Source organism: Pseudophryne corroboree, chromosome 9 (assembly GCF_028390025.1).
Source record: "Pseudophryne corroboree isolate aPseCor3 chromosome 9, aPseCor3.hap2, whole genome shotgun sequence".
NCBI lineage: Eukaryota > Metazoa > Chordata > Amphibia > Anura > Myobatrachidae > Pseudophryne > Pseudophryne corroboree.
In genome coordinates, this window is record NC_086452.1 from 258,352,817 (window position 1) to 258,365,556 (window position 12,740).

The following is a 12,740-nucleotide window of genomic DNA, read 5'->3' on the forward strand; positions in this document are numbered from 1 at the left end:
ACATTTTGGCCACCGTGCTCGATCCTAGATTTAAAGCCTACCTTGGATCTCTCTTTCCGGCAGACACAGGTCTGCTGGGGTTGAAAGACCTGCTGGTGACAAAATTGTCAAGTCAAGCGGAACGCGACCTGTCAACATCTCCTCCTTCACATTCTCCCGCAACTGGGGGTGCGAGGAAAAGGCTCAGAATTCCGAGCCCACCCGCTGGCGGTGATGCAGGGCAGTCTGGAGCGACTGCTGATGCTGACATCTGGTCCGGACTGAAGGACCTGACAACGATTACGGACATGTCGTCTACTGTCACTGCATATGATTCTCTCAACATTGATAGAATGGTGGAGGATTATATGAGTGACCGCATCCAAGTAGGCACGTCACACAGTCCGTACTTATACTGGCAGGAAAAAGAGGCAATTTGGAGGCCCTTGCACAAACTGGCTTTATTCTACCTAAGTTGCCCTCCCACAAGTGTGTACTCCGAAAGAGTGTTTAGTGCCGCCGCTCACCTTGTCAGCAATCGGCGTACGAGGTTACATCCAGAAAATGTGGAGAAGATGATGTTCATTAAAATGAATTATAATCAATTCCTCCGCGGAGACATTGACCAGCAGCAATTGCCTCCACAAAGTACACAGGGAGCTGAGATGGTGGATTCCAGTGGGGACGAATTGATAATCTGTGAGGAGGGGGATGTACACGGTGATATATCGGAGGGTGAAGATGAGGTGGACATCTTGCCTCTGTAGAGCCAGTTTGTGCAAGGAGAGATTAATTGCTTCTTTTTTGGGGGGGGTCCAAACCAACCCGTCATATCAGTCACAGTCGTGTGGCAGACCCTGTCACTGAAATGATGGGTTGGTTAAAGTGTGCATGTCCTGTTTTGTTTATACAACATAAGGGTGGGTGGGAGGGCCCAAGGATAATTCCATCTTGCACCTCTTTTTTCTTTTCTTTTTCTTTGCATCATGTGCTGATTGGGGAGGGTTTTTTGGAAGGGACATCCTGCGTGACACTGCAGTGCCACTCCTAGATGGGCCCGGTGTTTGTGTCGGCCACTAGGGTCGCTAATCTTACTCACACAGCTACCTCATTGCGCCTCTTTTTTTCTTTGCGTCATGTGCTGTTTGGGGAGGGTTTTTTGGAAGGGACATCCTGCGTGACACTGCAGTGCCACTCCTAGATGTGCCCGGTGTTTGTGTCGGCCACTAGGGTCGCTAATCTTACTCACACAGTCAGCTACCTCATTGCGCCTCTTTTTTTCTTTGCGTCATGTGCTGTTTGGGGAGGGTTTTTTGGAAGGGCCATCCTGCGTGACACTGCAGTGCCACTCCTAGATGGGCCCGGTGTTTGTGTCGGCCACTAGGGTCGCTAATCTTACTCACACAGCTACCTCATTGCGCCTCTTTTTTTCTTTGCGTCATGTGCTGTTTGGGGAGGGTTTTTTGGAAGGGACATCCTGCGTGACACTGCAGTGCCACTCCTAGATGGGCCCGGTGTTTGTGTCGGCCACTAGGGTCGCTTATCTTTCTCACACAGCTACCTCATTGCGCCTCTTTTTTTCTTTGCGTCATGTGCTGTTTGGGGAGGGTTTTTTGGAAGGGACATCCTGCGTGACACTGCAGTGCCACTCCTAGATGGGCCCGGTGTTTGTGTCGGCCACTAGGGTCGCTTATCTTTCTCACACAGTCAGCTACCTCATTGCGCCTCTTTTTTTCTTTGCGTCATGTGCTGTTTGGGGAGGGTTTTTTGGAAGGGACATCCTGCGTGACACTGCAGTGCCACTCCTAGATGGGCCCGGTGTTTGTGTCGGCCACTAGGGTCGCTTATCTTTCTCACACAGTCAGCTACCTCATTGCGCCTCTTTTTTTCTTTGCGTCATGTGCTGTTTGGGGAGGGTTTTTTGGAAGGGACATCCTGCGTGACACTGCAGTGCCACTCCTAGATGGGCCCGGTGTTTGTGTCGGCCACTAGGGTCGCTTATCTTTCTCACACAGTCAGCTACCTCATTGCGCCTCTTTTTTTCTTTGCGTCATGTGCTGTTTGGGGAGGGTTTTTTGGAAGGGACATCCTGCGTGACACTGCAGTGCCACTCCTAGATGGGCCCGGTGTTTGTGTCGGCCACTAGGGTCGCTAATCTTACTCACACAGCTACCTCATTGCGCCTCTTTTTTTCTTTGCGTCATGTGCTGTTTGGGGAGGGTTTTTTGGAAGGGACATCCTGCGTGACACTGCAGTGCCACTCCTAGATGGGCCCGGTGTTTGTGTCGGCCACTAGGGTCGCTTATCTTACTCACACAGCGACCTCGGTGCAAATTTTAGGACTAAAAATAATATTGTGAGGTGTGATGTGTTCAGAATAGGCTGAAAATGAGTGTAAATTATGTTTTTTGAGGTTAATAATACTTTGGGATCAAAATTACCCCCAAATTCTATGATTTAAGCTGTTTTTTAGGGTTTTTTGAAAAAAACACCCGAATCCAAAACACACCCGAATCCGACAAAAAAAATTCGGTGAGGTTTTGCCAAAACGCGGTCGAACCCAAAACACGGCCGCGGAACCGAACCCAAAACCAAAACACAAAACCCGAAAAATTTCCGGCGCTCATCTCTAATTGCTATAAAAGATTGCTGTAATGTGGAGAGTTGTCAAAGTATTGCTGAAATTTGGAAATATAGGTTTTGATGGTTGCTTTAATGTGGAAGGGCATGGAACAAAGGGGAGGGAAGTTCTGTAATGTGGAGAGGTGTGGGAAAGGGTTGTCGTGACGTGGCAAGGTATTAGCCTATTAGGGACTGCTATAGTGTATGTGTGTGTTGGGGGGAGGTGTTTCTTGAAGCAATTGGGTTGCATAATTTAAGGTTGTAGATCATTAAGAAAAATAGGTCTATTTGTTAATGCACAAGTTCATGGGTGACTCAATGGTTTGCTTCCTGCCACATAGCACTGGGGTCTTGGGTTTGATTGCCATCAAAGCCATGTACTCGTATTTAAAGTTTGTATGTTCTGTTTTATGTGGGTTTCCTTATAGTGCTCCAATTTACTTCCAAAGTCCCAAAACATATTGCCAGATTATTTGGCTTCTGACAAAAAAATCAACCTATGTGTGTATGTGCTAGGGAATATAGGGCCTAATTCAGACCTGATCGGTGCTGTAGCTGATCAGGTCTGAACTGCGCATGTGCCGGTGCCACAGTGCGCCGGCGCATGCCAGACAGTCGACGGCCATTTCAGCCCTGTGTTCGCCTCTGTTTGATTGACAGACATAGGCATTCGCTGGGCGGGAGGGGGTGGGCCGGCGGTGTTTGGCTAGGATTCTGGGAACTATAGTTTTCATTCCTTAGCTGGCAACATTTAAGAGCTGATTCTGAGTTGGATGCTGTAGCGTCTGCATTTGTGCCTTTTGGCGGTACTGCTTCTGCATCTTTATGCAAATAAGACTACCAGTCCTTCCATGGTGTTCAGCCACGCATCTGAATGTGTAGATGCTTAAATACCACTTGGTGCATCTTTAGGCACAAACATCAGTCGCACCATAAAAATTTGTAGCAGCCCCATGTTAGGTGCAGATTTTCCATCAGAGTATGGCCTCCAATGTGAGCGATTATGCATCTGAGTTCTCAGCCACCTCAGTGTCATGCCTGTGACTCTCCCACAGCACAGCCATCAGATGGACTATCTCCTGCATCCACATAGCCACCTACCTATTACCTCTCAGTCACCACCCACGAATGCCTAATACATTTTCAAGACAACTCTGATTCAGATATGGACGCTAACTGCATGTAATGCTGATGGTTACACCTTTCAGTGATTATCTCCTACTGCACATGTACGATATATTCTGGAAATCCCTATGGCACGTACATTACCCGAGTGTACACAGTGATGTGCTAAAGTATATGGAGGAGCTGGTACCAGAACACCAGAGGTAAAGCGATGGCTGTTCCTGGGCTGTGCCTTGGAGGTGGACTGAAGGGAGTGCAAAACATTCTGCCACAAGGGAGTGTCAGGGGCATGTCACTGCATCCAAGCTGTGTTCTCAGATGCACAACTGCTTACACAGAGGCCATGTTCATATGAAGAAACTGTAACTGCCATAGGGGTATATGCAATTCACGGAGAATCGCGGCAAATTATCGCCGTTTTTTAATTCGACACAATTCGACAGGTGAATTCCGGCAGGTGGCTGCCGGAATTCACCATATTCAATGAAAAACGGATTCGACAGTCCCGCGGGCGAAAAACGTCCGATTTGCCGGATTTTGCCGCGATTTAAAAAAACGGGAAAAACCCGGAAAAAAATGACGTGGGGTCCCCCCTCCAAAGCATAACCAGCCTCGGGCTCTTCGAGCTGGTCCTGGTTTTAAAAATCCGGGGTCAAAATTGACAGCGGATCCCCCGTATTTTTAAAACCAGCACCGGGCTCTGCGCCTGATGCTGGTGCAAAAAATACGGGGGACAAAACGAGTAGGGGTCCCCCGTATTTTTTACACCAGCATCAGGCTCCACTAGCTGGACAGATAATGCCACAGCCGGGGGTCACTTTTATACAGTGCCCTGCGGCCGTGGCATTAAATATCCAACTAGTCACCCCTGGACGGGGTACCCTGGGGGAGTGGGGACCCCTTCAATCAAGGGGTCCCCCCCCCAGCCACCCAAGGGCCAGGGGTGAAGCCCGAGGCTGTCCCCCCCATCCAAGGGCTGCGGATGGGAGGCTGATAGCCTTGAGAAAAATGTCTGAATATTGTTTTTTCCAGTAGTACTACAAGTCCCAGCAAGCCTCCCCCGCAAGCTGGTACTTGGAGAACCACAAGTACCAGCATGCGGGAGAAAAACGGGCCCGCTGGTACCTGTAGTACTACTGGAAAAAAAATACCCAAATAAAAACAGGACACACACACCGTGACAAGTACAACTTTATTACATACTGCCGACACACACATACTTACCTACGTTGACACGAAGCAGTCGGTCCTCTTAAAGATAATTATACTCACCTTCCAGCGTCCAGAGATACATCCACGTCCAGAAAATAATCCAGGTACTTGGCAAAAAAAAAAATGCAATGACCCGATCCTGCGGACTGAAAGGGGTCCCATATTGACACTAGAGATGAGCGGGTTCGGTTTCTCTGAATCCGAACCCGCCCGAACTTCATGTTTTTTTACACGGGTCCGAGCGACTCGGATCTTCCCGCCTTGCTCGGTTAACCCGAGCGCGCCCGAACGTCATCATCACGCTGTCGGATTCTCGCGAGGCTCGGATTCTATCGCAAGACTCGGATTCTATATAAGGAGCCGCGCGTCGCGGCCATTTTCACACGTGCATTGAGATTGATAGGGAGAGGACGTGGCTGGCGTCCTCTCCGTTTAGAAATTAAAATAGATAGGAGAGTGAGAGTGAGACACTTCATTTACTTACTGGAGCTTAGGAGGAGTTATACTAGTGACTGATGACCAGTGACCTGACCACCAGTGCAGTTTTATAATTTATTATTATTTAATAATCCGTTCTGTTCTTGTTCTCTGCCTGAAAAAAACGATACACAGTGACTCAGTCACACTCACATACCATATCTGTGCTCAGCCCAGTGTGCTGCATCATCTATGTATAATATCTGACTGTGCTCACACAGCTTAATTGTGGGGGAGACTGGGGAGCAGTTATAGGTTATAGCAGGAGCCAGGAGTACATATTAAACAGTGCACACTTTTGCTGCCAGAGTGCCACTGCCAGTGTGACTGACCACTGACCACTGTGACCAGTGACCTGACCACACTGACCACCAGTATAGTATATTGTGATTGAATGTCTGCCTGAAAAAGTACACTCGTCGTGTGACTTGTGTGGTGTTTTTTTATTCTATAAAAATTAAAAAACTCATTCTGCTGATAGACAGTGTCCACTCCAGCAGGTCCGTCATTATATAATATATACCTGTCCGGCTGCAGTAGTGATATATATATATTTTTTATATCATTATTTATCATCCAGTCTACTAGCAGCAGACACAGTACGGTAGTTCACGGCTGTAGCTACCTCTGTGTCGGCACTCGGCAGTCCATCCATAATTGTATACCACCTACCCGTGGTTTTTTTTTTCTTTCTTCTTTATACATACTACATCTCATTATCATCCAGTCTATATTAGCAGCAGACACAGTACAGTACGGTAGTCCACGGCTGTAGCTACCTCTGTGTCGGCACTCGGCAGTCCATCCATAATTGTATACCACCTACCCGTGTTTTTTTTTTTCTTTCTTCTTTATACATACTACATCTCATTATCAACCAGTCTATATTAGCAGCAGACACAGTACGGTAGTTCACGGCTGTAGCTACCTCTGTGTCGGCACTCGGCAGTCCATCCATAATTGTATACCACCTACCCGTGGTTTTTTTTTTCTTTCTTCTTTATACATACATACTACATCTCATTATCATCCAGTCTATATTAGCAGCAGACACAGTACAGTACGGTAGTCCACGGCTGTGTCGGCCACTAGGGTCGCTTATCTTACTCACACAGCTACCTCATTGCGCCTCTTTTTTTCTTTGCGTCATGTGCTGTTTGGGGAGGGTTTTTTGGAAGGGACATCCTGCGTGACACTGCAGTGCCACTCCTAGATGGGCCCAGTGTTTGTGTCGGCCACTAGGGTCGCTTAGCTTAGTCATCCAGCGACCTAGGTGCAAATTTTAGGACTAAAAATAATATTGTGAGGTGTGAGGTATTCAGAATAGACTGAAAATGAGTGTAAATTATGGTTTTTGAGGTTAATAATACTTTGGGATCAAAATGACCCCCAAATTCTATGATTTAAGCTGTTTTTTAGTGTTTTTTAAAAAAAACACCCGAATCCAAAACACACCCGAATCCGACAAAAAAAATTCGGTGAGGTTTTGCCAAAACGCGGTCGAACCCAAAACACGGCCGCGGAACCGAACCCAGAACCAAAACACAAAACCCGAAAAATTTCCGGCGCTCATCTCTAATTGACACATGAGACCCCTTTCCCCGAATGTGCCGGGACCCCACGTGACGTCAGCGGGGGGGTTACCCGCGGTCAGCCGCAAAGTTCCCACCATTGAATATAATGGAGAGGCTTTGCGATGCGCTGTCACAGCACAGACAGCGCACAGCCAATCAGGTGAGCGCCACGTAGTAGCGCTTCCTGATTGGCTGAAGGGACCTCAGTGACAGGAGTCACGTGGGGTCCCGGCACATTCGGGGAAAGGGGTCTCGTGTCAACATGGGACCCCTTTCAGTCCGCAGGATCGGGTCATTGCGTTTTTTTTTTTTTGCCAAGTACCTGGATTATTTTCTGGACGTGGATGTATCTCTGGACGCTGGAAGGTGAGTATAATTATCTTTTATTTTTAGGTATCCGTGGATTCTACTTGGAGAAGAGGACCGACTGCTTCGTGTCAACATAGGTAAGTATGTGTGTGTCGGCAGTATGTAATAAAGTTGTACTTGTCACGGTGTGTGCGTCCTGTTTTTATTTGGGTATTTTTTTTCCAGTAGTACTACAGGTACCAGCGGGCCCGTTTTTCTCCCGCATGCTGGTACTTGTGGTTCTCCAAGTACCAGCTTGCGGGGGAGGCTTGCTGGGACTTGTAGTACTACTGGAAAAAACAATATTCAGACATTTTTCTCAAGGCTACAGCCTCCAATCCGCAGCCCATGGATGGGGGGGACAGCCTCGGGCTTCACCCCTGGCCCTTGGGTGGCTGGGGGGGGGCCCCTTGATTGAAGGGGTCCCCACTCCCCCAGGGTACCCCGGCCAGGGGTGACTAGTTGGATATTTAATGCCACGGCCGCAGGGCACTGTATAAAAGTGACCCCCGGCTGTGGCATTATCTGTCCAGCTAGTGGAGCCCGATGCTGGTGTAAAAAATACGGGGGACCCCTACTCGTTTTGTCCCCCGTATTTTTTGCACCAGCACCAGACGCAGAGCCCGGTGCTGGTTTTAAAAATACGGGGGATCCTCTGTCAAATTTTCCCCCGCATTTTTAGAACCAGGACCAGCTCGAAGAGCCCGAGGCTGGTTATGCTTTGGAGGGGGGACCCCACGCCATTTTTTTCCTTGATTTTACCGTTCCAGCTATAAAAAAATAATAATAATATATATATATTTTTAAAAATACATAAAAAATACTTGTGCAACCAAAAAAGACAAACCAAGTACCTAATCCCTTCTAATAAAAATAGATATGCTATTCCCCCCCAAAAAAACACCAAAAAAAACATGTTTTAATTTTTTTTTATTGGTTTCACCCTCCAAAGTGTGGCGGATTGAAAATTACGAATTTACTGTCTAAAAGCACTGTTGTCGAATTTCCAAACTTGAATTGAATACACTTTGGTCGAATTGCAGCACTTGTATCATTGCAGAAAAGTCGAATTTGACAAAAGACGAATTTCAAAAAGTCGAATTTTGAAAGTCCGTTTTTTTGACGGAAAGCACTGAATTGCATTGACAAATTATTTTTTTTGGCGAAAAAATCCAGAAATTCGACAGTTTCGGGAATTCGACCGCAATTGCATATACCCCATAGTCTGGTGCAAGTGTTGATGGTGAACACAATGGTGCACTGATAGTGGACTGTCTGGAACCACCAGCTTGGTACAGAAAATGGGCATCTCAGGGTTTGCACATTCTGGCATTTGCATATTATCATCAAGCAGTTGCTAGTGCGGACACAGCAGCATCCACCTCTGAACATAGCGTGCACACTAGAACGCATGCACACTGGACACTTCATCTGGCAGCAACATTGCATGCAACTCAGAATCAGGCTCACAGTGTACTTCAGGCTCACATTGTCCATCTCCCCTTCCACTGGGGCAAAAGCTGGCAGTAGCACCAGCTGCAGCTTACCCAGGGGTTACATGTATGTAAAAACAGGGAACTGCAGAATCACATGATGATTTTTATTCCTATACTAAATCTCACATGGAACATGACTATGCTTTCTGTTTCAAGGCTTGTCCACACACAGGCTAAAGTTGTTGTACACACGGAGCGATATGACTATATAGTCAAAATCGCTAAGAAAGTTTTTGCATATCGCTCCTTGTGTACACAGCGAGCGATAGCAATTCACGTCCCTGCCAGGTCGCTATCGCTGGGAAAAATAGACTGTGCAGGCAAGTCAATTTTGACTAGGTCGCTGGAAAAGTAAAAGCATCCCCCTCTTTAAATGAGTTATTCAAAATCACCCATAGCCAAAATCACTTGCACAGTTAGTTAAAATCGCCTACTGCCAGTTCAAGGTAAATCGCTCAGTCAAAATCGCGCCGTGTGTGTGGACCTTTAGAGATGATTGGTGCACAGCATTGGTTAGATTTGAAGGAGTCATTGCATGGGGTTGTTTAAAAGCAGGGATTAAAGTGAGTGGTCAGAGGCCCTGACCCTTCCTATTTATTGGTTATTTTTATTTTGGAACCAATTGCAGAAACTTTTTGGTTCCGAATGTAAGATTTGTCAAACTACCTGATAAAACTGATATTTATGGAAGCCTGAAGTATGAGGGCATTTTTTATTTATGTATAGTTATTATGATCCAGAAAATATGAACTGTCCTTTGAAAGCAATTACCCTGGCTGTATCAATCTTTTTCTCGGGACGTTCCTATTAGCTTCTCCTAAAGGAAAATACGTATTCAATTAATTGTGTTTCCATGAGTCAATGTTCCCACCCATTGGGTATTTCTTGTATGACACAGGTTTCTACTGCCTTAGAAGATGTTGGCAGAAGACTATGGCAAGCCCTAAAATCCCAATGGCTGGGCCATTGACTTACTGGGCAGCTATGTAAATATAATTTTCATTGAAGTTTCTTAACCTTTTGGAAGGTTTACTTGAATAATTCTGCATTTCCTAAAACTGTTCCTGTGCATTTCCTAAAACTAATTCTTCTCTTTGTGAAATAAGAGCTGGTTCTTAATAGACAAATTGCCAACCTCCATATAGTATATGGACCAAAGAGAGAAATCAGATAGGAGCACAGGATATACAGTATATCACTAAGATCACTAACATATTTAATTCTCAAAGCATATTTTAAATAAAAGACATCATTACTCACAACATTATAAACACATAATACTTGGTAACATATGCAGAAATGTTTCACATTTTTTCTTTACTGGTTAAATCATTTAAACAGTCATCTAGGAAAGATGAATAAAGAACCAGTAGTAAACAAACCCATTTCAGATGATCCATAACTGATTAAAAGAACACCAGTAACTTTAGTGCGTCATTACAGATCAGCTGGCACACAGTAACATGTTTGTGTTTGTCGAATCAGGACAAATCCACTACATTGAATTTTGGTGATATTTACTATTCACTTTTCCAAATGGAATTAGAAATATCACACACTATATTGTATGAGCAGTATTTAAGTTAACTTGCTCTGTTGTCCACAGATAGTGTAATAATATGTTCAAAAATATTCCAGGCAAATTTTGAATAACAGCAGTCCCTTTGTTCCAACAGTATCCTGACTAGTTTCTTCAACATAAGAACTGGTTTCATAAGGACCCAGAGGAGATCAACTCATATGGCTGAGAAACCATTCAGGATACTGTTGTAACAGAGTGACAATTGCAATTTTATATTTTCCCGAACAACTTTTGGATCTACTGTATTATTCTTTGGTAATTGAGTGTTCATATATCTTAGTGATGTACAGTATATCCTTGCCTTTTCTTGTTTTCAAGCTGGCTGTGCAACACTGCATTCATAATACATTATCTAAAAATGTTCTGGCTTGCATTCTGTGTATTGTGTTTACACTATCAGCATCTGCTTGTATAACCTTTTGTTTATTGCTGAGCATTCAATAGTATAACTACATATCTGAATATAAATAAAACTACTGGAACAGTTGAAGTTCTGATGTGAGGCCAAATAAACAAATCCTTGCACACTAGTAGAAAATAGTGTCAACTGTACATATGCTAACCAGCACACCACTGAAATACTGTAGTGATACAAATATGCTTACCTGTCCCTCAGGCGTGAAGTGATAGAAACAGCTAAATTGGGGTCTGAGATTTATGCAGTAGTACAAAGGACAATGCTGTGAAAAATTAACTAGTGATGACCTTGATGTGGCAATTCATATGTTGGCTGTGCTTTGTTAAGAAAAACATGTATTTGAGGTTATAAAATAACCTCAATGTGGCTGATGCAGAACGGAACGCAATGTGGCTGTAATTACACTGACATTGCGTGACAGTAGTGTAAGGAAGTTAGTAAATGATACACACGTTTTATTTCAAACCTATGAATTGTAGGAGTAATAACATATATGGGTAATATCATAACTCCTCCACATTGCAGCACAGCAGTGGCAGACAGGATGGCAATTTAATAAACTATACAACCTCATAGAAAGAATGTTTTCAAAAGAATAGGCCCCAGGGAAGTACATGTAGTGGCAGGCAGGTAAAGCGTTGATTAATTGATTGAAACTGGTTCATTTAAATGATTAATTAAGAAAATTAAATAAATCTGACATGACAATCTGCTTTACAGCAATTTAGAAGAGAAAAGGCCATAACATAATATAATGTTAATAGCCAAGGATTCCTATCAAGGGTTGAAAGAGAAGCCATGTAAATAAATAGTATCACTGCAGAGCTTCAAGCTCCATAGTAGCCTATGTTACACACTAATTAATATTAGGAAACTGACCTACTGGCAATTCTACATTGCCTACTTCCCAACTGGGTAACACACCTCTGTATATTTCTGAGGTTGTGCAGAGAGTCTAAGCAGTGCAGAGAGTCTAAGCATAGGGATAATACCATGTTTTCTCTCCTAAATCTAGTTCACAAGTGGTGCAATATAGAATTGTCCTTGGGCCCAGCCACTAACCCTTATTTTGTATATTTAAAAGAACATGCACAGTTTAACAAACCAAACATTTCAATGACAGAGACTACCACTTTTGTGGCTGAAGTGCTTGGTTTGTTTGGGCCCCCACAAACCAAGCAACCAATGGGCTTAAAGTGCCTAAGTGTTGTTGTTCATCGTTACATTTGGAACATGTCAAACACATCATCCTCATCATCCTCCTCCTCACTGTTGTTAATATCATTGTCCTCATCACACAATATTAGCTCATCCACACTGGTACAGTATCTACTGTTACAGAAGAAGTTTATGTTTGTTGCAATTGCTGGCACAGGTCTTTCTCATAGAATTTGTAATTTGTTTTAATGGACATCAGGATTTTCAAATTTTTTGGAAGGACTACTGTACTTCTATAAATAATGAGGAGGTTGATCATGAGGGTGTTGGTGGTGGAGATTGCATGTGCTGGTCCAAACTGCTGGTAGCTGATATTGGACTGAGTAAACCAGGCAAACTCTAGTGCTCTCCTCACCTCATAAATAACATGTGGTACTCAATGGTAAAAGCATAGAAATATTTATTATGTGGATCTGATAAGATATAACTGAACTTATATAAAATAATATATATAATGAACTAAAAAATCGTATTGGGGAGAATAGAGACTCCTAATACCGGTATACAATATAAAACACATAGACTCACAACATATACCACAACACTTAAATAATTGTACACTCTCCGTGTAGTAAAATAGTTATATATGTACAGAACAAAAGTCTTCAATACCGTAAATGGCAAAAGTGGGATGCGCTACTTGCGACTTACTCCCTAGATGCAGAATGAAAAATAAAAAATAAAAAATA

General features: G+C 44.1%; 1 protein-coding gene across 1 annotated transcript in view; it reads right to left on the bottom strand.

Annotated features, from left to right (window-relative positions):
- Positions 1–11,077, bottom strand: part of LOC134957968 (flavin-containing monooxygenase 5-like) — a 183,537-nt gene extending 172,460 nt beyond the window's left edge. The window contains exon 1 of the mRNA XM_063940246.1: positions 11,021–11,077. The gene's annotated coding sequence lies outside the window, so the exon portion shown is untranslated. The remainder of the gene's footprint in view (positions 1–11,020) is intronic.
- Positions 11,078–12,740: the final 1,663 nt, after the last annotated feature.